Raw genomic sequence first — 26,235 nt, 5'->3', positions numbered from 1 at the left:
CTAGAGGCATCAATGAATATGGTCTGTATCCTCATTAAATATGCTGAAATTGACAGGTCTGATATTGTTCGTCAAATTGATGCTTTAAATACTGAATTAGATGCCAGTGATCAGCAAGAATTAATTATCAAGACGCGAGATGAGATAAAAAAACGTCTTGACAAACATGAACAAACAATCAAAACGCGTAAAATTTTCAAATTTGCACGCGACAAAGCTGATTATGAAAATGGCCGCATTTTTACTTTTTCTAAAAAATTTGAATCTGTAAAACGTCAGGCCATGAGCAATAAAGCACCGACTATTCAAATCCAACAAATCAACACTCCTGCAACATCGGATACTGACCTAAGTTCAGTGATTAGCAGCATTGACTCTGATGAAAGTTTGGGTGCGGCTGGCCAACCAATTTCAAGCGGTTTTACCCCTTCTGAAGAGTTGGGGTTTATAATAGAGGACAGACGGCATACCTTAAGACCGAGAGCACTACAAGAGATGAAAGACGGCGCAAGCGGAACAAAAGTCGGAAACAGAGGAAGAGGCAGAGGCAGAGGCGGCGCAATGAGGAAAGCAAGAGGGAGAGGGAATCTTCAGGCGATGTAAATGAACCCATAAGCACTAAAGAGACTAATACTGTTATTAATTTGACTGATTTAGATCTCAATGTTGCTGAAACTCAACTATTATCTTTGGGTTTATCCTTTTGCCCTAAAAACAATTTCAAATATATACAATCCCGTATTGATGTTTTCAAATTCATACGCAAATTGAAATTGATGAAACACTTTAAGTTAAATAAAATCACTAATGTTGCCAGCAATATTATTGCCGACTCCCTTCCTAGTAAAAACATCCTGATTTCTGATGTATCCACCCTCAAAACTCTACAGTCTCTCTCTGATATTGGTGATAATACCTGTGCCAATACTCAGGAAGAATTGACCTCTATGGGGATATTTCATAGCTGTGCAGGCTCTAGCCCTTTCTGTCCTCGCTCCACATTTGTTCCCATGATGCCCAGGGACGCTATTGATGTGTTCAGTGATCGTATGATTGATGATCTTAAACAACTTAATCGCTCCAGTTCTTTACATTTGAAACGGCGGAGCTATACTGAACTTCAATACTCCAAACTTATCCGTAAAATTAATGACCATGGTGACATTGTTGTTAACAAAGCAGATAAAGGTGGAAATATAGTCTTATGGCCACGGGATATGTATATAACTGAGGCTGAAAGACAACTCAGTGACTCCCTTTGCTATAGGAAGGCCTCCTTCTCTGAGCTCAATCGTGTTAAGGATAAAATTCATAGACTTTTATCTGATTGGAAAGGACAGGGTTTAATTAACAAAAAGGAGTATTTATTTTTGAAAAAGGATCACCCTATTACTCCAACCCTCTACCTCCTACCAAAAATCCACAAAGGTGTGTCTCCTATACCGGGTAGGCCTATCATCTCTGCACAGAATGGTTTGCTCGAACCCATTTCTAAGTATGTTGATTTTTTCCTGCACAGTTATATGGAATCCCTCCCCACTTACATCAAAGACACTGGAGATTTCTTGTCTAAACTTAACACTGTTGTTTGGAATCCGAATTACATTCTCATTGTCATGGACATTTGTTCACTTTACACTTCTATCAACCACTCTGATGGTCTTCGTGCTATTCAATACTATCTTTCTGGTAGAAACATCAGTCATTATGAACACAGTAAGATGTTAGTCCAAATGATCGAGTTTTGCCTCTGCAATAATTATTTCCTCTTTAACAATGAGGTTTTCCAGCAGTTGCGGGGCGTGGCCATGGGGGCTTGCTTCTCCCCCAGCTACGCATGTTTACATGTGGGCTGGTGGGAGAAGCATGTCCTCGGCCGCGCCTCACCAACATGCGATCAAGGCATTGTTCACATGTGGCGTTTCATTGACGATGTCTTCATCGTTTGGAACGGATCTAGAGAAACTGCTGAGAATTTTGTGGCTAACATCAATACTAATGATCTCAATTTGAAATTCACGGCTACCATTAGCAAAGATAGAGTGGAATTCTTAGATGTGGAAATATATGTGGTCAACAATGAAATTCATACCAGATTACATAGAAAGAGTACAGCAGGTAATTCTACCCTTCATGCGTCAAGCTCCCATCCGCAACATCTCATCAGGAGTATACCTTATGGGGAATTTCTTAGAATTCAGAGAATTTGCAGTAATGAAATAGATCGCAAAAAATATCTTGATGAATCTTTTCATAGATTCCTGGCTCGTGGTTATAAAAGTGATATCCTTCATGATGCCATGCGTAAACTTAGTAACATTAGAATTGACTGTTCTCAAGCCTCCAACACCAGTGTTATGATTCCCAAGGCCATTAAACCTTCTATTCAAGAAGATATGACCATACGTCTTATCACCACCTATAGTTGTCATGAGAAAAAAATTAGGAATATTCTCAAGTCCAATTGGCCTATCTTGAAAACTGACATAACTCTTGCCCCCCTTATTCCTGAACTTCCTGGAATAACCTTTAGAAGAGCACCCTCTATGCGAGATGCTTTAGTTAAAGTCAGTCCTGAATCTTGCAAATCTACCAATTGGCTTTCTAACCGTAAAGGTTTTTTTAAATGTAGCTCATGCAGGGCCTGTAAGTTTGGTGTGAATACCTGTGATTATAGCGATGCCTTCAGTAATAATGTTAAGAGAATTGAAGGTTTTTTCACTTGCAAAACGGACTATGCAGTCTATGTGCTCCAATGCACTTGCCATCTCCGTTATATTGGCAGCACCAAACTACAAGTGTTTAACCGAATCCTGCAACACCTCAGAGCTATTGTCAATTCTGATCCTAGCTATCCTGTGGCGCGTCATTTCAAACTAGTTCACCAGAACAATCTAAAAGATCTCAACTATTTTGTTATTGACGCTGTCCCGATTTCCAAGAGAGGTGGCGATAGAGAGAAGAGGCTTAGACAGTTGGAAAGCCACTATATTCTTCTGTTAGATACCAAGATTCCTAATGGCCTGAACACTGGGGAGGACCTCCATAATTTTCTATAATGTATAATTCTCTGATTTTGACCTATTTGTATTTCGCTAGTTGTTTGAACTGATGAATTTACTTGATTGAGTTTTTAGATGTACCTTGATTACTTGCATTTTCTTCTCTTATATTATTCCACGTCATTTTTAGTATTTATACTACTTTTCTTATCCAGCTATGTTTTTATCTTGATCAATTTTACTCCATGTGTATCGTTTTAACTGGTTTTATCTTTTGATCTTATCGGTTTTAGACTGATGCTGGTGGGGTGCTTTTGGTTATGTTATCCTCATGGCTGGTGATCTTTATGATCTTGATGCTATTCTACTATTGTCTCCAAACCTTTTTTTGCCTAAGATTTATTACAGGTATCTGTCCAGTTCCTTATGTCTCTCATTAGGACTATTTAATATTCTAATTCATTTTAGAGTATTTATTCTGTAATTTTTTGCATTCGCCAATGTTTACATTAATGAATTCATTCATCCTATTCTCTGGTATCTGGACTATTCCCACATTTTATTGCATCAATTATTACCACAATGTAGAGCTCAGGGTAGTATTGTCATTCTGTCATTTTAACTTTCTCGTGCTTGTAGGCATCTGCACTTTTCTACTCACTGTATATTTTCTATGTGAATTTGCTGCTATTCGTCCAACTGACAACCAATTTTGGTTTCTAGGTCTGAGTTGTTTTCCATGTTTCATTTTTTTACCAACAGTCTAGGGGCACTTGCCCAAGAGCCTTCTTTATTCCCCGATTATTATTCTTTTTTTCAGTATTTATAATATCGTGACATAAAATATTTTAAAGGATTCTTTATTTACTTAAATAATATCTTTTAATATTTTCCCGCTTTTACTGATCATAGGGGTTCTATACATTAATTTTACATTTTAATTATTGTATTTTATATTTATTATTCTAGCCTGTTTGTTTTATGATTGATGGCATGGACTATATCTTTTTATCAAGATTACTAACTCGACCTGTAAAAGATTTTAGTTTATAGTATGTTTTCTATTTCTATTACATGGTTGGTAGTTTTGGCGGCACTCACTGTTATTTAAACTCTATGACCCTTGTACATGTCATGTGATCAAGACCGGTTCTCCGGTCGAAACGCGTCATGCTGTTGTACGAAAAATAAAGCACTTTACCTGATAGCCACGGAGTGGTCTGTTCCTGCTGCTTGCATCATTGGGCATTCTGAAGGACTTTGGAAACCATATATATATATATATATATATATATATATATATATATATATATATATATATACACAGATATATATGTATATATAAATGTATATGTATTTGTCGGCCGCAGGTAGGTAGTTATAGTTAGGACCTAGTTTCCATAGAAAGAGCAATTTATGAATTGCCAATTTCTTTTGCGCTGGTTGACGAATCTTCACAAAATTTTCCCCAAAAAGTGTCATAGTAATTCTTGCTGGGAAGTTTCAGGGTGATCCGTAAAGCGGCAGCTCAGGAAAACAGCGGGCTAAAAAAAAGTGTGTTTTCCCATTTTAAATCCCATGGAACCTGTTGTTGAACCGACAGCCTGAACCGCTGAATGGATTTACACCAACGTTGGCAGAAAGGTAGATGTCATTACAAAGATTGTGCTTTTTGTTATTCGGTGTAGGGGTGGGCGGAGCTCACAGAGAATTACTCCGCGGAATTCTGTGGAGTTACATATGAACTCCATTAAATTCTGTGCCGTTCTACCCGATGGGGATTGCCTGCCTTTCATCAAACTCCATTTCCCTCCTCTCCAGTTTATAACTTGGTATGCTCTACAGCACCTAATAGCATACGCGGTATACCAATAAAAAGTAAACTGTGCCATCTAGAGCTGTGATTAGCACCAATCTATGCCATCCCCGAGTCCACTCAATCTTCACGGTGTGCCCCATCATGCGATTCTGGAAAAATCAAGAAGATGGCGCTGCGCGATAATTCTCCAAATTCCAAGGAAGGCGGGAATGTTTTTTTCAGCCCTCTGAGCGTAAGAAGCCGTAATAAGTCACGCTGACAGATAACGGAGGGAGTCACTTGGGGCCATATTATTAAGAATGGGCGTAACATTATAGCCGCTTTAGCGGCTTGATAATATGCCTTAGAGAATTCCAATAGAAGCCCAGGTTTGATGTCCGTTCCACCAGAACCTGGACTTCTATTGGAATTCTCTAGAGCATATTATCAAGCCCCTTATCGCTGCTTTAGCTAAAGCGGCGATAATGTTATCGCCCGTTCTTGATAATATGGCCCTTAGATTTTATAAAACAATTTTTTCTCTTCCAATAGCATCACTGTGCCCTGTCAAATGGTGTGCAACCCCCCGGTGTACCCTGTGCGCTGCAAGAAAACAGGAGGAGAGCGGATTTATTCTGCTGTTTGATGGCAGTGTGGCACCATCTACATCAACGTCCTCGCTGTGCTCAGACTACCGTGCCTCTCTCACTAAAGATATCTATGGACCTGCCTCCCTAGACCACTAACACTAGTTATCCATTACTGTCTCCACAAAGTAGAATCACCAACAGGTGCAAGGAATGACTCACGGTTCCATGTATCTTGTGTTGGAGAGCAGCGCCTGCTCCGCTGCCTTCTGCCTCTGTCCTGACGAGATGCTAACGCACATTCATGCAGCTTTCCACTGCACAATGGCATAATTCAAAGGTGTCAGGGAAGCTCCAATGAGGAGCAGCCTCAGCCGTAGCTGCAGCTGGAGGGAATGCTTAAGGGTAGTCAGTGGCTGGGTGTCACAAAGGCCGACACGGTAAAGTCACGCAATGTGCGATGATGATTGGCAGCATCTACAAACCGCTGTAGTAGTTTTCTCCCGGGTGCTGTTCAGGTGGTGGGCATCAGTAAACTCAATGGTAAGGAGTTTTTTGCAAATTTGTGCTCTAAGAGGATAGCAGCAAAAATCTGCAAACTCTGCTGATGGAGTTGAGATTACCACCTACCCCTAATTTGGTGCAAATCCGTTCAATATTTTTTCAGAAATCTAAGAATAAAAAAGATGAGTACGTGCAGGGAAATGAACAGCTCTGATTGGCTGCAAATATTTTAGCCAGGAAGTGCTAGCAGGCATCTTGGGAATCGGCTTTAAAAAAACATAAGTGGTAGGAATATTCTGACACCTCTCTTTGACCCCTCCACACAAAAAAACGAATGTTTTTTACTGCGAGGTTACAACGATGTTGCAATAAAAATGTATTTAAAAAAACACAAGCGCAAGCTCCCACGCTTGTGTTGAAAAAAGTCCCCAGGTGGGCCAAGTCCCGGGAGTATATGTAACAGCCCTCTTGCAGCTCCGGGGACCACCAGTTTCCTGTGGCTTTATGTATAATGAATGCGGGGGACCCATAGACCCTGCAGCCATCATCTCCCCGGGGCTTAAAACTTAAATAATGCTGGGGGCCATGCGAACCCCCCTGCTGCCCTGGTTTCGGGCTAACAGCCAGAGTCAGCCAGGCTAGCTTGAATCTAGTGGCAAAGTGAGCAAGGGGCCAATGTCTGGGCATAACCTGAAAACTTAGGGCGAACAAAGCAAACACAAGGAGCTGATGGAAGGAGCGCGGAAACTTTTCAGACACTCACCCCCAGTCACAGATCTTATTTGAATCCATCATCATTCTTTAGATCACTCCGCCACCTCAGTTCAGACACACCTATATGCAAATCAGTCTTGACCCTGTGCCTCATGGAAACAGTCCAGCCCGAACTGCCAAGCCATTTCTTCCCTAGACTGGAAACAAGCATCCTCAGACCGGTTGAGCTAACAGCCCTCATCAGCCAAGCTAGCTTGAATCCAGTCGCAAAGTGAGCAAGGGACCCACGTCTAGTCCTTCCGTTCCAACTTAGGGCAAACAAAGCAAACACAAGGAGATGATGGATTGAGCGCTTAAACTTTTCAGACACTTGTCCCCAGTCACAGATCTGGGTTGAATCCATCATTGTTCTTTAGCTTACTTTACCACCCCAGTTCAGACACAGCTATATGCAAATCAGTCTTGACCCTGTGCCTCATGGGAACAGTCGAGCCCGAACTGTCAAGCCATGTTTTCCCTGGACCGGAAAAAAGCATTATGAGACCGGTTTTAGGGTAACTGCCCTAATCAGCCAGGCTAGCTTGAATCCAGTGGCAAAGTGAGCAAGAACCCATGTCTGGGCATACCCTGCCAACTTAGGGCGAACAAAGTAAACACAAGGAGATGAAGGAAAGAGCTGTTTCACTGGATTCAAGCTAGCCTGGCTGTTGAGGGGTAATACCTTGAACCCAGTTCTAGGATGCTTGTTTCTGGTCCAAGGACGACCTGGCCTGGCAGGTTGGGCTGAACTGTTCCCATGACAACCTGGTTTCAAAACACTTCTACATAATGAAACAAGAAATTCTATAGAAATTATTGGGAATGTGAATATTTGGCAAAACTTTGAATTCAAAGAATTGGTGAGAAATATGCATCAAGCATCAGAAGCAGAATATTGAAATATACTGGAGGACATTAGAATAGAATTCTTACAAAAGACGGGCATTGTGATTTGGAAACTTGCCTTAATAAGAAACTATTTTCATCTAACATTACAGCAGCACAACTAACGTATAATTTCATTAAAGAGATGAAGTATATAGTGTGTTTAATGCCAGCCCTTCAAGAATGCTCCAAATTTAGTAAAGAATTACTACCACAGAAGAAAGAAGATATTTTGGAAATGACAACTACTGATAAAATGGAACATCAGGGAGTGGCAATACTACCAACAGAAAACATACAATCAAAATTAAATTATTTAGAGTAGTCTATATCACACACTGCAGGGCTAGAGAAGTGGCTACGTGTGTGCAAAAACTGTTGTATACTTTTGCATCACAATTTAAATGCTGAAGATGGGTTAGTAAATGGTGCAATGTGTAAAGGTATACATTTCATTAATTACTCAAACAGAGATGAGGTGGAATAATTAGTGATAATATTTGTGGATGTAGATGGTATCGAGCAGATTGGTCAAGGAGTTGGTGTATTTTGCTAGTAAAAGATGTATACATTCAGGGAAAGCAGTTCCCACTGTCTCTATGCTGTAACCATCCACAAATCGTAAAGTTCAAGTGTAGATGCAGCTTTTGTTAATATTGGAAGTACGGTATTCAAAGAGGAAATGTTGTTGTTAGACCTGGCACTTCTTGGCGTGATTACCCCTGACTTTTTGCCTCTACCTCTGCTATTTTTTGACTGGCTTAGATGCTTTGGACACTTTGCCACTGCTAAACAGTGTCAAAGTGTAAGTGTTCCCTGTATAAAGTAATGGTAATTGGTTGTCCATGATTGGTATGTTTGCCTTACTAGTGAAGTCCCTAGTACAGTGCACTATGTGTGCCAGGGCTGGTAATGCAAATGCTACTAGTGGGCCTGGAGCACTATTTGTGCCACCCACACAAGTAGCCTTAAAAAAGGAACTCAGGTGTGCCATTGCAGGGCCTGCGGGCAGTTTGTGAAACTACCATGTTGTTCTGTCAAGTGTATTCACTTGGCAGACCATACCCTTCCCGTTCTAGGCACATCAGACACCCCTATGGTAGGTCTAGGGTATCCCCTGGACAGGGTGCAGTGCATGTGAAAGGTAGGACATGTATTAAGGTGTGTTTCATGTCCTGACACTGTTGAAATGCCATCTTGCCCATAGGACAGAATGGGAAGCTGTGTAATATGTTTTTCAGCCTATCTTCCTAAAAGCTTAAGATGGAAAGGTGAAGTTTAGTATGTCTGAACTCACAATGTAATAACACATCTTTTGATGTTGGTAGTTTTTGCATTGTGTGTTCAGAAGCCACTCTTTTAGAAGTGGCTGCGTTTTTGTGCTCTGACATTTCTGTGTGTCTTTGCCTGGCTGTGGATTGACTGTCTGGATTTGAAAGTGATAGGATCTGGGGAATGTCTTGACCCAGGGGACGAGGTGAGACAGCAACAGGCTGACCTGCATCTGGAGTGTAGGGGGAGGAGAAGTCCCTAGAGGTGAAGAGGCCTAGGTTGCTACTATAAAACAATTGGCTCATCTCCTGCTGAGTGATTGAGAATCCAGACCCCCACTAATCAAAGGAAGAAAGGTGTCACTGGCAGGGAGGCACCCAGAACTGGTTTACACAGGCGTCAGTGCCCCCTGAAGCCCAAAGACTTTAAAGCCATTGAGGGCTATAACTATGAGAGCTGAAGCCCCTGAACTTTGGAGAATTGCTTGATCAAGTGTGAACAAGACTGGAGCTACTTCGTAGTCAAGAGGGCCTTTGCCAAGGAAGAAACAACTGAAGAGGCTGAAGGATAGGACCGACCCTTGCTGTGTGATCCAGGGCTGGCCTGCAGTTTGCTGTTTCAACAAAGGAAATGCTTAAGGGACTTTGCTGTGTGCCGTGTCCCCCTGCTTGAAGGACTTTGAAGTGTGCTGTGTCCTGAAGTAACTATCCCCAAGGGCCTGAGGTGAGCTGGCTCCCTGTTCGGAAACACAGGAACACAAAAGTTTCCAGGAGAGTCTCAGTGGCGCTGTGTGAGCGTGCTTGTTGCAGCCTGAGACCCTCGTAAGAACTGCCCTGTGATCGTAGGCGCCTGGCACCCAAAGGAGTCTCATGGACACTGTGTGCATGTGCGTTGTGCACAGTTATACCTTCAGGAGGATCGGCCTGTGATCGGGGGCATGTAGAGTCCAAGCAAGGATCAGCAATGCGGTGTGTGTGTGCTTTGTGCAGCATGAGCCCCTTTGTGAGGATTGTCCAGTGATCATGTGCACCAGAATCCAAGTGAGTCTCATCGACGCTGTGTGCATGTGCGTTGTGAACCATGAGACCTTCGTGAGGATTTGTCTTGTTATCATGTGCACCGCAATCCAAGTGAGACTCATCGACGCTGTGTGCGTGTGCTTTGTGGAAGCCTGAGATCTTCATAGTTGAAGCGGCCCGGACCGGCAGTCCCGGAGGAGCTGAGTTGCTGGCCCGAGATGCCGTTGGCATTTCACAAAGCTGCATTGGAGGCCCAGCCGCTGGAGGAAAAGAGGAGAGGGAGTTTGCGCCCCCGAGGTAATGTGAAAGGTATACTGGTCTGTGGTATACTTTTAGGTTTGATGGTGCCACACAGGAGAGTAGCACATGTATTTGTATAGCCTTCTAATCTTCAGTGACTGTGCTGCAAGGTAAGGAGAACCACTGATCTCCCCAAAAACTAGCGGCACAAGCAAACTAAATGCATATACATAGAAATCCTCAGCACATGTCGAGGGTGTCTCAAATGTTATTAAGCAATGCAGTGTAAGCACAAATAATATACAAGTCGGTGAATCCTTTTCTTGTTTCTTTTAATCTCATGGTCTTCAGACAGCCGACACGCGTTTCCTCGCATACTTGGGGGATTCCAATATGTCCCCTAAGTGCAGAATATCTCAACGCCGGTCTCCAGTGTACTCCGAGTGCGGGAGGTAACGTGTGTCGACTCCTGGGGTGGGGCACGGGCTCGGAGGGAGACGCTCTCGACCTCTCTCTCATGTTGGCAGTGCGTGCCTCTGCTTCAGCTCGTATTGTGGCCCGTATTGCCAAGGAAGTGGCAGTACAGGGGCCAGAGTGCGAAGCTGCACATCGTACTGTGTTGTGGGCAACTGTAAGAGGCTGACTGCAGGTCAGACGGAGAGGCAGAGGGACCGCCTAAGGCCCGGTGATTGGGGCCTGAGTGTATTACACATTATTCCATTTCGGCAGAACGGAGTACCTGACTGTCGTATTACACATTGCATCATTTCTGCCTAACGGAGTAGCTGATTAGCGTATTGCGCATTGCATTATTCCTGCATAACGAATTACCTGATTAGTGTATACGTGTTGCCTTATTTTTGCAAAACAACATATCTGGTGGTTGTATTATGCATTGCATTATTTTACCTTGCAAAGTGCCTGATTGTTGCGTTAGGCATTGCATTATTTTCATTGCAGAGTGTCTGATTGCTACCTTAGGCATTACAGTATTTTTACATTGCAAAAGTGCCTGATTCTAGCATTACGAACTGTATGACATGATATTAGGAGTACAGGAGAATGCTTAGAAGTGCTCCTTGACATCGCCAGAACTTACAATGGCTGGCTGGCCTAACAACTGGCCAGGAGAAATATTACACGACTTCATATGTTGGTTCTATATTGTGTGGTCTTATCGTATATCTTTTTACATAAAGTTTATACTCGTTATTTAAAACTCATGAGGAATCTATTTGTGGTGTCATCATTGGGTTATTGTGAGCGTGGTTGCGAATACTTTACACATTTGCCTTGAAATAAGCCTGGCTGCTCGTGCCAAGCTACCGAGGGGGTGAGCGGGGCTATCTAAGAAGGTGACCTTCCTTTCCCTGACGTTCGAACGCGGGTCCCTACTTTGCCTAAGGTACCTACTTCAGCCAACCAGGGATCCTGGGTCTAACAGTTGTCATATGTAGCATTGTCATTAACTAAAACATTGTCTGGTTTGTTTTTTATTGAGTTTGATGAGAAAAAGTTAGTGCTTATGCAAGTTGTGTAAGAGAATACAGTCGCTTAAGAAGTCAATATGCGCCTCATTTGGGCCAGTACCCTGTTTATTAGAAATGGTTAATCTGTCCAAAGTGGAAGATTACAAAACAGTGTTTGTATACTCAAGAAAAGGAACAACAGTATGAGAATCCTTAAGGATAAAATAAGAGAAAACTGCTAAATGATGGAGAAGTTGTAGGTTCCCAGTATGAAAACATTTCAGGGGTCAACAGCTATGCAAATGTTTTTTTGAAAGTACTGTTCCATTTGCCACATGTAGTAAACCAGAAATAGAACAAAAAAGAGTTAAAATAATCTGTTCTGCACTATCTAGTTTGCTCCAACATTTACTGAGTGACAGAACTGTAATGCATTCTCTTTCAGGAATCTGAGATCTTAAACACATATCCACCAGATCAGTCGTGTTTTTTCTAAATATTCTACAAGATGCACACTAATTTATTATGGTTATGCTAGGAGTGTTAGAGAAAGAATAAGTAAATATTAATTAGTTATTTGGATTGAGTTACAAATGGAATCATGACTGTGAAGATGGTGGGTTCTGTAATGGATTCTGAACGATTCCTCTACTAGACATTACCAGATACTAAAACCATGCCTTTTGTGAAAATGTTGAAAAAGGCCAATCAAGATATGACCTGTCCAAACTGCAAAGCAGATATCATGTCTACATTGTTTCTAGAAACAGCTCAGAAATACTGTACAGTGATGCTACAACGATGCAGAGCAAATAGTTAAAAAATGGAAAGTGAAATTACAAACTTCGTAGCTGGACAAATATCAATTTTAGAAAGGGCTTTTACTACTTTGCCTATCATTTTCATGAAGGAGTTAATACAACCTCTGGACATACACTGTCTATTTAAAATGGCAAACTGGGTGGACAAAATGCAATGACATTAATCTAAAACCCAAACCAAGACTACCTAGGAGATTACCAAACTCATATCTCCTCTTTCTTCAACCAAAGTTCTGAGGACAATTTCTGGATAAAAAAGTCGTATACCTTGTTTTTTTCTTACGTGGTTTATCTGTTTATTAGACATTGTTATGCCTATTGGGGGTAATGTCTTCAAAATGTTGTTCCAAAGGCAACATTCGTTTTACTTTCACTGAAGGAGTTTATATAACATCGAAACACTACATTCTCTAATTACAGTTAAAACTGAATGGATGTACTCCAATTACAGCAGCCCTAATTTGGAACTAAAAAGTGTTTTCAAAACTAAAACAATGACCGCTTTTGTTTCTTCAACAACAACTTCTACATACTACTGTGCGGGATTATTCAACCTACTGAGGGTGATGTTTTCCAAAAGATCTTCGAAAATCAAGAGTCCTTTCATATTGGAGAAAGAAGTTAATATAACAACTAAACACAGCACTCTAATTAAAGTCTGAAAGGTGATGGACATACTCAAATTACTGCAGCTTTAAGATGAAATCACACACTACCTTCAAAAGTAAAAAAAAAATTCCACTTTTGTTTCTTCAACCAAACTCCTATGTCCTATTTCTGGTTAAAAATAAGTATTGTGTGGGATTTTGCCTATATGGATCATCAGTAGTTTTCACGTCATTTGGCCTTCCGGGGTGACGTTTTCAAAAGGATCTGCAAAATTGAAGACTACTTCACACTTATTTCAGATATTGTGCCAGATATACTAATTAAAGAAATATTTTTAACATACATTTTTTCATATGACAGTATTAAGTGTCAAAAAAGCCACTTTTTTAATGGCTTGTAGTGAGTGAAAAGCAAAGTATAGTGACGTACTGTGCAGCTTTTTCTTTTTGTTACAATCCTTTGATTGTTTATTCTCCACTGTTTGAGGATGATGATTCATACAAACCATTGTTTAGGGTGAAGAAGTCTGAAATCTGAGAACAGTAAGATAGGGACAATTCTAATTTTACTAGATGAATAATATAGTCTTTCAGTATTAAGCATTGTGTATTGTTATGTTTCTGTATTTTTAAAGATTATATACTAACATATCTTTATCTTCTTTTTCTTTTTTCAATAGTGGCTGCAGTTGAATGACATTGGATTTCTAAAAAAACGTTCTTCTACCACACACATATTACTTCCTAATATCCATGAAGAGTGTTTTGAAACATAAAGTGTACTTGCCATACTTTCGTCTCACTTTTTTCTCAATTTTGTTAATAAAAGGTTTTGGTCCAATTCAACCCATTTCTAGGTAGTCATGGAACATCTGACTCAATTATACAGGTACTCATTTATATAGACACTAACACATTCAATCACTTACCTATACAGTGTCTCTTAAAACCAGTTGCTAATAGATAAAGGCACGGATATACCTAGTATTTCAATTATACTCTACATCACACCTCCAGTTTTTCATTAGAACACCGAGTGTCACACTCATTGAGTCAATATTAAATCGCTGACTCTTCTACTCACTCATCTATTCCATCATTCCTGCACCACTTATGTACTCATTCAATCATTTATCGAAAGCTCATGGAATCATTCCAAAATCTATGCACAACCCATGCTCTCATTGCAACATCCTTGCATCTCTCATGCACTCAATCAGCCAGCTCTGCACTACTTATGAACTCATTCTAACATTAATGCACTTAATGCATTAATGCACCTGCCATGCACTCGTTAAATCAATCAAGCACCACTAATGCACTCATGCTAACATCCTTGCACTGGTTATGCACTCATTCTAACATCCATGCCCCACTCATGTAGTCATACTAATATCCATGCACCTCTCAAAGACTCAATCAATAATCCATGCACCACTCATACGCTCATTCCAACATCCATACAACACTTATACACTCAGTAAATCATGCATGCACCACTCATGTAGTCATGCTAACATCAATGCATCTTTCATTGACTCGTTTAATCATCCATGTACCACTTATGCACTCATTTAATCATGCATGCTCGGCCCATACACTCATTCAATTATCAGTGCACCAATCATGCACTCATTCTAACATACATGCAACTCTGATGTACTCAATCAATCATCCATGCACCACTCATGCACTCATTCTAACATCTATGCAACTCTCATATACATATTCAATCATAAGTTCACTACACATGCACCCATACTAACATCCTTGCACCTCTTATGCACTAATTCATTTATCTATGCACCACTCATGCACTCATTCAATCATCCATGCACCACTTATTTACTCATTGAATCATGTATGCACTGCTCATGCACACATTGTAACATCCATGCACTGCTCATGCGCTTATTCAATCATCCATGCACCACTCAAAGTCAAAGTCAAAGAACTTTATTTGCATAATTTATTAAAACTATTACAAAATACACATAGTGAATACAATTATAATAAGTAAAATCTCTTTTTTTCCATTTTAAAAGGTAGTTTATACTGGAAATAAATAATTGGTCTTACTATCAGAAGATGTACTTATATTGTCCAGAATTTAAGAGAGGAGTTTCATTACTTCTTCGAAGAATTTAACTCCACGGCAAGCTAAAATAATCGAGGAGCCACTTAGCCAACAAGTGACTGCCTGTCTGCAAGATCGAATATTAAGCACCTTTAAAATTTGTTTCAAAAATTGGCGTCTCTGTTTTATCAGGGCCGGGCATATACAGAAAAGATGATCCAAGGTTTCTGTATAATACCCGCAGAGACGGCATTGTTTCGTCTGGTGTGGGGGTTTCCAAGAGGGTAATAGGTCTTTTGAGACATGCATCCCCATCCTATAAGCAATAAATACGTTTTTAAGATGGGCATTGAAGTGGGAAGCTAGGTAGGGCAAAGGTTTTGAGGGTCTGAAAGAGTTCATGATTGTCCAACCATGCCGACGTTTTGCCAATGTCTCTTTGTCTTCCATAAAAGATTTCCTTTTGGCCGCCGCATTAGCTAGTTTACTAAACAGTGCCTTTTCAGACCCAGATTTCCAGACTGAATCCAACTCCAGCATTTCCACACACTATTTCAAATACTGACCCCAAATGGTCGGCTTTTCAGATTCTCCACGTTGTTTTATTTCCTCCCAACTCAGCCAATCCAGTGTGTCTGTGTGAGCAGATCGAAGTTTATTACAAAGTTTCACAAAACTGCTCATACTCCGATGTTTCTGGTTTTGCAGTCCGAATTCAAGCCTAACTTGTGCGGCCGAAGCAGATTTTGACAGGTTTAAGACCGCTTTATACATTTTGGTCTGTAAGATGTTTAGTAGATCGGCCTCCTTCCCACACCATGTTACCAAACCGTAGGATAAAGTCGGAATTATCTGGGCTGCCATTACTTTTAGTTGGTGGCTGTAGTTGGGGCAATCCATTTTAGCTTTTATGGAGCGATGGGCGAAAATAAGGGCTTGTGCCTTTGTTTTTAATGCTGTTTTGTGATCGTTGTGACTGCCTCCTTTTGTTATTATTAGGCCCAAATATTTATATTTCTCTTGTTCTTTTACTGGTAACCCTTGTGCCGTCCATTTATATTTTAGTTTCTTCGGGTCAACCAGCCGAACAACTTTTGTCTTTTCTTTATTTAATTCCAGACTTTCCTTTTCCAAGTATGAAGTTAGTTTGTTAATGGCTCTTTGTAAACCGATTGGGGTTTTACTCAACAACACTATGTCGTCAGCATATTGGAGAAAGTGGATTGGGATGTTAGCCAGGTGGGGGGGATGACAATCAGCTGACTCGATTGCCCTAGGGAGGTCCGCCAGGAAGAGGTTGAAAAGGGTGGGTGCTAAAACACAGCCTTGTTTTAGACCTTCGTGCGTTGAGATGTATCCTGTTGTACAACCGCCATTTCCCAATTTCACCTTTGTCCAAGTATTTTCGTGTAAGGCTTGAATAGCTATTAAAAGCTGGAGAGGCAGCCCCCAATTCTCCAATTTACTCCATAAGCGCTCTCTATTTACTCGGTCAAAGGCGGACTTGATATCAATAAAACAAGCATATAGCCGCTTACCTTTTCCTGCGGCTTGATCTATAAGAATTGATAGGCAGGTTAAGTTTGTTATTGTTCCCATTCCTTGCCTGAATCCAGTTTGAAATTTTGGCATGATCTTTTTTTCTGAGATCTAAGCTTGTAGTTGTGCTAAAATGCAAGAGGCATATAATTTGGCCTCCACGTCTATTAGAGATATCAGTCTATAGTTCGAGGGGTTTCGGTGATCACCGTTCTTAAAAATGGGATTGATGATACTCCCTTTCCAGGAGTTGGGTAACACTGCATGTTTGAATATTTGGTTAAACATTGGTGCTAGTATCTCCAACCACAGGTCCGGGTCGTGCTTAAAAATTGCGTTTGGTAGCCCGTTGGGTCCAGCTGCCCCCTCTGTCCTTAGTCTTGAGATTATCAACCTTTGATTGTGTTTACAGGTTAGAGCATCTGATTCTGTTATCCCATTCTCCAAGTATTCCTGCTTGAACTCCCTTTTACTGATTTTATTGACTCTTTTTGATTTCACTACCCCGGGGATGTTGTTATGACCCGCCTCCGTATTGCTGTATTGTGACAGTACATGTCTAGACCATATGTCTGCTCCAACCCCCGTTTCCTGCTGGAGTTTAGACCCTTGATTAAGATCATTTATGATGCCCCAAAAGTCCCGATTGTTCGGATTTTTTACCGAGATAAGCAATTTGTGCCAGATCGATTCTTTATATGCATGCTTTGCCGCATTCAGTGCCTTCCTATAAGTGCACCTTGCTTTCCGCAGACTAGACATATTTGTCTTTAGTCCTGCTTTTTTTTGGTATGCCAGGGCCCGGACCTCCTTGGCCACTTTTCTTTTTTTGTTCTGAGATCCATATTGAACCACGGCTCCTTTTTGTTGCAGATTATTCTGTGGTTTCCTGAGCTTGCTGGGAACTTGTGTTGCAAAACCTGAATCAGTTGTTCCCAGTTGGATACTCTGTCCACCTCCTTTTGGGGTCCAAAGACAGCCACCTGGGCTTTGACTGTGTCCATAATTTTACCCAGACCCTCCCCACGCCATTTTATTTTTTTCAAGTTAAAGTTAGATGCGTGTTGCACTAAAGAGGTCATTGTTGGAGCAAAACTTGGAGCAGAATTCAAACTAATAATTTGAGGGAGATGGTCGCTTTCCACTCTGTCTACTATTCCAAACGCTTTAATCTTAGGAGTTAACTCATCACTTGTTATGGTGTAGTCAATTATTGATTGTGTCCTGCCACATAGATATGTGGCGGCAGCCGGCATGTCCTCCTTAATATTCCCGTTTAGAATTGACAAGCCGAGATCTTTAAGGCTTGATGCTAACTGTTTTCCTCCCTTGTCTTCTTTGATCTTCACCCTCGCCTTGTTTTGGTCAATTAGGACGGTGTTAAAGTCACCTGATACGACCAAGGGGTACTGTGAGTAAGTCTTTTGCAGGAACTTGATTAATGATATCAGGGTCACGTGTTTTTCTTTCTGTGACTGTCTGTCGGGGTGGATATAGACATTAAGAATTATCAGTTTCCAAGGGTCCATCCCCGGCGACTGGTTTCCAGTTATTCTGATTACTTGGACCCACTTCAGCCCCACGTCTATCTCCTCAGGTGCCCAATTGAACTTAAGGGTTACGTATGTTGAAAGACCACCCCGAGGGTGGCCGTACGTGGCGACTCTTTCCGCATATATTTGAAATTCTTGGAAGCCTGGTATTGGGGATGATGCCATTTTCCAGGACTCCTGAATCAATATTGTTTCCTGTCGTTGAAAAAAGGCTTGGGTTTCATGGTCGTGGGCCATTTCTCGAAATCCATGGACATTCCATGAACAGATTGAGACTATGGGCTTCTTTTTTGCTTTCTGGCTTGGCCACGGATGGCGTGTGATCTCTGTGGATATCGAAACGGGGTTAGGTAGCTTTATTGCTCAACGCAGCGGGGATCCAGGACCAGTCCAATCTGTCTTTGTGATGACAATCCACTACTTGTACCTCTTGGGTTATACTAAAAGGCTCTGGTGTAAAGGCCCTTGCACCTCGCAGACAAGTGGACATTTGTCCTTTACTCTCTTTCTCCTTTACTTGATCCCTTCTACAACTTTGTAATGGGTATGGATATCTCGGGCGCTTGTGGCGTGTAATAGAAATTCCCCATGATTCGAACTGAGATCTTGCCAAGTATATCCTGTCTGCCAAAACCTTTGAGGCCCATGTTGTCACTGCTTCTTCTGTATCTTTTTTTTTTACGTTTTGCTGAAATTCCACGGAGAGGAGATCCTAGGAGGTGATACCTTTTAGATCCGATACTTCTTTGAACAAAGTCAACAGGTTGCCTCGATTCAGGACATCCTGACAACCCCTTGTCATGTATTCAGGAGTAAATATTAGTTTTTGCTTGTATCGGTCCAGGTAATTCATTCTCACCTTGATTTTTGTTTCGGTTTTGCCAGGGATAAGGTTACGAACTTGTGGGCTGGATCTGACGGACTTGAACGGTTGTTGTTCTTGCTCACACTGATCAGAATTTAATGCTTGATTCTGTATAAAGTCTGAGTTTTTTGTCCTCAGCTCTGGCGTGTTTTGCTCCCTTTGTGGAAAAGAGTATTTGCGTTCTTTTTCTAAGATGGTAACCCGCACAGGGGTCAGGACAGCATTTTTTGATACTGTTGGTGCTACGCCGCTCGTTTTATCTCTATCGGGAAATATAACGAATTGTTGGACGTTAGAGGTTACTATTGCTGGATTTTGAAACTCTTTATGAGTATTTTCTGTTATCAGACTGTTTATTGCCGAGGTTCGTATCCTACTGTGCTCCACGTGAGCTATGTTTTCTCCCCCATGAGATGGTTTTGCCTCATTATGTCCCCTGGCTTGTACTAAAGCGTGGTGGTTTATTAGTGTAGTCTCTATGCATACGTCACTCATGGGCTGGTGTAGGCCTTGATCAACTTCTGGTCTGGGGCTTTCAACCCTGCGCGTAAGTGGCGGGTTTATTTTGTCACCTGGGTCTGCTGAATGACCCTCACCTCCTGGTGCATCGTTCGAAAGGCTAAGGTTATTTTCGAGGTGGAATTTGTTTTTAAATATAGGGAAGATTTTCTCCGGAGCCCCGTAAGGTTGTTTCTTATATTTAAGCCTTGCTTTTCTCGCCCTTTTCCTTTCTCTCTTTGTTAGTATTTTCTTGGGGCTTGCTTGGATGGTTGATTGAGATTCTTCGTTGCCCGGGGCAATTTCACTTGACCCACATTCCTTTGCTCGTGGATCTAGGTCCGGTGTCAGTTTACTTTTTAAAGCCTTGCTCTTGAGTATTTGTGGTTTTTCCGAGGGAGGGGTTGTTTCTGGCTCCTGTCTATATGCTCGTGAAAGTTTGACCTCCCCTAAGATGTCCATCAAGATAGCCGGGAGATTTGTTAATTTTTCTATGATGATTCCACACCCACAGTTTTGTATTTGGTCGCTCCTGCCTCTGGTTTGATCTGGTATCCCCTGCGTTGAAAAAAGTGCGGAGATAGAATCCAATTTTGCGTTTATACCAGAAATGTGCTCCGCCATTAGTGTAATAAGGTCTATCTGGACTTCCATCTTGTTAGATTGGTAATTCAGCACCCTTATTGCCTGCTCTAGGGTGCTTAACAAGGATTGGGTCCATGCTGTTGCGGGCACTTGATTTTCTATATTACTTAGATCCTTTAGTTCTAAATCTGACATGTTCCCTGATGAAATTGTTATTGGCAATGGGGGACACGGGGGTTTCTGGGCGACCTGTGTAGTTGTACGGTCGTTAATATCTGTTTTTTGTTGGCCCCTACTTTGGACAGGGCCTCGAGGTGTTGAAGCTAGCATGCCCGGACCGGTGCCGGGTTTTACTCGTGAAGCTCTCTCTTGGGTATCAATATATTTTGTGATTCTCTCAGAGAGTTCCTCAAGGCAGGAATCGTTTGATAAGAATAGGGGGTTTGACCATGAGTCCGCTTCAGGCCCTGTAAGGATGGGTTGATTTTTATGGCCTGAGTTTCCCTCATGAACACCCATGTTTCCTATAATGAGGTCACCAACGTTAATGTTGTCGTCGCTTGTCACGGCTATAACCTCACCTATTCTTTGTGTCTGCCTAGAATTCTTTGTGAGGCCATTATCATCCGTGACTCTTACGGTGCTTCTACCGTTGGTTTCTTTTGTGGCAACTGGCGTAACTGGGGTGACAGCTGGGATGTTGGGCCAGTGTACTTGTGCGGCGGTCAACCCATATTTACTTTGAGGGGAACTCGTAGGAATTAATGGAATTGATGGAGTTGTTGGAATCTCCAGGTTAATACTTGGCTGGTTTGGCAAGTTTGATGGCTCAATAGGGCTTGGAAGGTTGGAGGCCTCTGCTGTTGGAGCATAGATCGGTGCCAAAGGGTCTTTTAAATAGAAGAATTTTAGGAGACCGGGTTTCCGTCTGAGGTCTGGTCTAGACTCGGGGGTTGGAACCGATACCAGCTTTTCTCTTTTTACTGGTTCGTACCCCGGTTCTGATAAACTTTTTTCTTCCATTTTTGGCTTTCTAGATTTTTTAGGGGGTTTTTTGTTTTCCGCTGGTTGGCGTGTTTTCCCCGATCTAATTTCCCCTTTCTGGGGGCCACACACCTTGGACCCTGGCAGGGGAGAAACTTGATAAGTAATGTCCAAAATAATGACCAAAAATAACAATCCTTGATGGAATAGGACTTCATTTTTTTTTTGTGGCCACCTCTCTTCCAGACACGGCTAGGCTCCCGATTACTCTCTGGAGCTTTCACACGATCCTTGTTTATTTATTTGTTTAATTGCCAATGAACTGGGTCAGGAATAAAAGGATTAGATCAACTCGGCCCGGCCAGAGTTCAGAATGGAACAAATGTCAAGCAAATATCAAATGTGTGGTACGATAGGGTTGAGCGATGGGCTGGGCGCAGGGGTGGGCGGGGGGCTAGGAGCGGGGGAGCGAGGAGCAGAGGACCGAAGAATAAACAAGTGCCCCTCCACTCTGCCCAGCTCTACCCGGCTCAGCTTGATTTCACTCACCGCTGGTCGCTCATTTCTCTAGCCTCTCCTCACCCCTCCTCACTCTTGAACGCACGCTGAAGTTTCGGGTGAAACAACCGCCTGTTCCTCTCCTCTTCTCTTCTCTCCCCTCCGGAGATGGCTGCGTTAGAAGCCGGGAAACAAGGTGACTCCTCGCTGATCCACGGTTTGGAACCGAGGTGAGGGCGGAGCCGGAGCCGGGGCCGAGACCGGAGCCTGAGCCTGAGCCCCGAGGAGCGGGGAGCAGGAAAGGGCGACCACCGTAACACCGTTCAACCCGATTTAGTTACCACCGGCTGGCGGATCTTACTGGCCGGCGGATCTTGCGGTTGCGGTCGCGGCAACGGCTACGGCTCTTCGGCTCTACGGCTCCTCGGCTCCACGGCTCCGCGGCTCCACAGCATACGGCGGGAACACAGCACACTGCGGCAGCAAACTGCGGGAAGCTCCTCCTCCAACTCTTCCTTCGTAAGACACGTTTACAAGGTCGTTGCTAAGGGTAATTTCTCTCACGGGTTAAAGTAAATAAACGCTGCATAGGGACAACTGTGAGTTCAAATGCAATGACACTGAGGTACACACGTGCTTCCCTTGACACAGCGCGCTTTCAGCATCACCCTGGAGCAGCAGTGCACTCATGCAGGTACTCAATCATCCATGCACCACTCATGCCCTCATTATAATATCCATGCACCTCTCATGCACTTAATCAGTCATCCATGCACTACTCATTCTCAAATCTATACAACACTCATATACTTTTTCAATCATCCATGCATGACACATATGCTCATAATAACATCCATGTACCTCTCATGTACAATTCAATCATCCATACACAACTCATGCACAATTCAATCATCCATACACAACTCATGCACAATTCAATCATCCATACACAACTCATGCACTCATTCAAACATCCATAAACTGCCCATGCACTCATTCTAACATGCAAGAACCACTCATGCACTCATTCTAATATCCATGCACCTCTTATGCACTCAACGACTCATGGAACAGTGATGCACTTATTCTAACATCCATGCAAGTCTCATACACTCATTCAATGATCCATGCACCACTGATGCATTCATTCAATCACCCATACAGTACTCATGTACTCATTCTAACATCCATGCACCACTCATGCACTCATTCTAACATCCATGCACCTTTCATGCACTGAATCAATCATCAATGTACCACTCATGCACTGATTCAATCATGTATGCACTGATCATGCACTCATTCACTCATCCATGCATCACTCATGCACTCAACCAAGTATCCATGCCCCACTCATGCACTCATTGGATCATTCATGCACTACTCATGCCCTCATTCATTCACCGACGCAACACTCATGCTCTCATTCAATGATCCATATACCATTGATGCACTCATTCAGTCATCCATACAGTACTCATGCACTCAATCATACATGCAGCATTCATGCACTGATTCAATCATGTATCCACTGCTCATGCACTCATTCAATCATCCATACACCACTCATACACTCATCCAATCATCCATGCATCACCCGTACACACATTCAATCATCTATGTCCCACTCATACACTTATTCTGTCATTCCTGTGCCACTCATGCACTCCTTTAATTATACATTCACACAATTATTCTCACACTGCCAACTCACTAATTCAGTCATTCAGATAACTAGTCATTCATCCATACAGCATACTTAGGGCCTTCCTTAGGGGTGACCTGTACGTACTAAAAAGAAAGATTTAAGCCTGACAAATGGTTTATTTTGCAAGGCAGACCTGAGACATATTTTGCAATGCTACTTTAGTTGGTGGCACAATAAGTGCTGCAGGCCCAGTAGTTGCAATTAAGTTACAGTCTCTGTGTACCTATTAAGTACTTATAAGTAAATTAAATGTGCTAATTAGGTGTAGGCCAATTTTACCATGTTTTCAGGTTGGAGCACAAGCACTTTACAACTGATTAGCAGGATGGACATGTGCACAGTGTCATAAAAGCCAACAAAAACATGTTCAGCAAAGGAAGGCAGAAGAAGGCAAATATCTGGAGTGACCATGCAGAAAGGGCCAGGTCCACCATGACCCCCCTCTAACTAAAATCAATGGTAGACTAATCAATACCTTGATTGGCTTCCCTGCTCAATGATAAAACATGGACAATGGTCCTCTTCTGTAGAGTCAATTGTCAGTTCCATGCCCATCTGAACCTAGTTGTATCCCTCTGACGCCACTCTCCTGAGTAAATGGACTGGCTGATGGGGAACCCTTCAGTGAGACTTAATTTGCTCACTTTCCTTAATACGTAAATAAAATCTTGGCACATGCTGTATTCAAGTGGCTAGCTCTCTCTACCACAGACCATCAGACGAAAACAATGGACAGAATTGAAAAGACTTTTATCTCTCTCAAGGAACAAGATAGGAATGCCCACTTTTCCACTGTTATACCTTCTTAACATAGAACTATTACTGCAATACAGAAGAAACAATACTACCATAAATGGCATCCGTTTTCCCCCAGTTACATGCTTACAATTCTGACCCTGTGCTCTTCTGGAAAAGAGTCTAAGCCAGAGAAGCCTTAGGCCTGGAAGAAAGAGTTCTGTCCTCAATATATTTAGGTATTAAAGTGGTCTGTTGTGGGGTTGGCTTAACTCTCATAGGGGCACATTATCAAGCCAGGCGATAAAATTATTGCCGCTTTAGCGGCAGAAAACTGCCGCTAAAACGGCGATAATGGGCTTGATAATATGCTCTATGGAATTCCAATTGAAGCCCATGTTAGATGTCCTTCACATCTAACATGGGCTTCAATTTTTATCGCCTGGCTTGATAATATTCCCCATAGTTCTATGTAGCATTTTAACACAGAATAACCTAAGAATTCTGCAAGATTATGCTTGAATTACGCGAGAAGTGTAATCCTGCGCTATTGTTTAGCATAAAAATGGTCCTTCAAGTCCAAAAATGAAACGAGGATGCATTTCGCACTATGAAATAGAGCAAAATGCATCAGAATGCGAAAAGCAAGCAGGACCAGTCACTCGCTGTCGCTAAATGTGATCTTGGGTTAGGATTTCCCGTCAATTTACTCCCAGCATTTAGCCCTATTTTCTGATTACAAAATGAACCATTGTGTCCAAAATAGACTTGCAAATGTATTTTGCCTATGAAACAGCCCTGAATGCAGCAAAACACAAACAGCAAGTACAAGCACCCACTCACGCTCGCTAAATGTGCTCTCACTATCAGATTTCCCCCCAAAATTACTCTTCTTTAAACAAGAAGGAGGAATTGCGTAGTTATTGGTAACTCCACTTCAAAGAGTAATATGGAATTAACAAAATGACTCCAATTATTTTGGTGTAATCTGAATTTTGTCTTAGCATCATCTTTTGGGACATATTAGAAGAGATGAGGGCCATCAAATGTTTTGGTCACTGGTGAAGATTCTCCTTTCTATTTTTCTTCCTTATCCAGTATCAATGTGCCTTTCATAAGTCGGTATTGCACATCGGGTATGAGTTTGGAGGATTTGTAGTATGTCTGCTGTATTTTGTGGATCTTTCTGAGAAGTCATAAGACCATTATTAATAAACAGCATTTTTACTGATCGCCTTACGTAAAATTCAGAATTTTCTCTGGACAGCAGTAGAGGGAAACATCAAGGATGTCTGAAGGAAAAGTGAATGTTGCAGTTAATACACTGTAGTGCCTAAGTAAAGGTAACGTTTTTCCAGCCTATTGATCCTTAGCTGGACCTACAAGAGACATCTGCAACAAAATTCCTACATGTGCTTAAATGAAGAGATAGTATAGAGAAGTACAGAGCACTATAGTGAAACTATCGGAAGCCAAGAAACTTTAATCTAGACTGGTGAAGAGCCGGTGTGGGAAAGGGTCCCTTCTTTGCATGATACCCCCCCCCCATTTTTTGCCTGACATCTGATGCAATCCCATTTGATGTGCCCTGGGTCCCTGCCAATCAGGTTCCCAGGGCCTATGTTCTTTCAGAAATTGTACTGTTGTATCCACAATTGACACATCCCTGGCCACAGGACAACAGCTTGTAAAAAGTAACATGGGTACCAAGGGCACTGTGGCCACGGAAGGCCTCTGAGGGCTACAACACCCATTGTGCCACCCTCTGGGGCCCTGCACCGTAGCCTACACACTCTGCCACAGCAGGCTAGCTTGTTTTGGTGCAGGGAAAAGTGAAGAGTTGACATGGCACACACCAATGCATGCCATGCCTGCAATCCAATGCATAGGGAATAGATAAGTCACCCTTCTAGGAAAGTGCATTAGTCCTAAGGTGAGGGTACAGAGGCATGAGCCCTGTACCCCTACAGTGTCTGAGTTGATTCATAGACATTGTAAGTGTAGTAAAGCCATAAAGAGTATATGGTCTGGGAGCTTCTCACTACGAACTCCACAGCTCCATAATGGTTTCACTAAGAACTGGGAAATTTGGTAGCAAACGCCTCAACACATTAAACCCATACTGATGCCAGTGTGGGATTTAATGTAAAATGCCCTCAGAGGGCATCTTAGAGATGCCCCCGAAAACCAACCGGCCCTGGTGTGGTTCCTTAATGCCTGCACACCTTTGCCACC

At 42.2% G+C, this 26,235-nt stretch overlaps 1 long non-coding RNA gene across 1 annotated transcript in view; it reads left to right on the top strand.

The window, feature by feature from the left end:
* LOC146862292 (uncharacterized) overlaps window positions 1–13,749 on the top strand; it is a 249,175-nt gene extending 235,426 nt beyond the window's left edge. Inside the window, exon 4 of the long non-coding RNA XR_014978412.1 lies at window positions 13,639–13,749. This is a non-coding gene — a long non-coding RNA (uncharacterized LOC146862292). The remainder of the gene's footprint in view (window positions 1–13,638) is intronic.
* Window positions 13,750–26,235: the final 12,486 nt, after the last annotated feature.

Source organism: Triturus cristatus, chromosome 2_2, assembly GCF_964204655.1.
Source record: "Triturus cristatus chromosome 2_2, aTriCri1.1, whole genome shotgun sequence".
NCBI lineage: Eukaryota > Metazoa > Chordata > Amphibia > Caudata > Salamandridae > Triturus > Triturus cristatus.
This window is presented reverse-complemented; position numbering and strand designations above follow the sequence as displayed.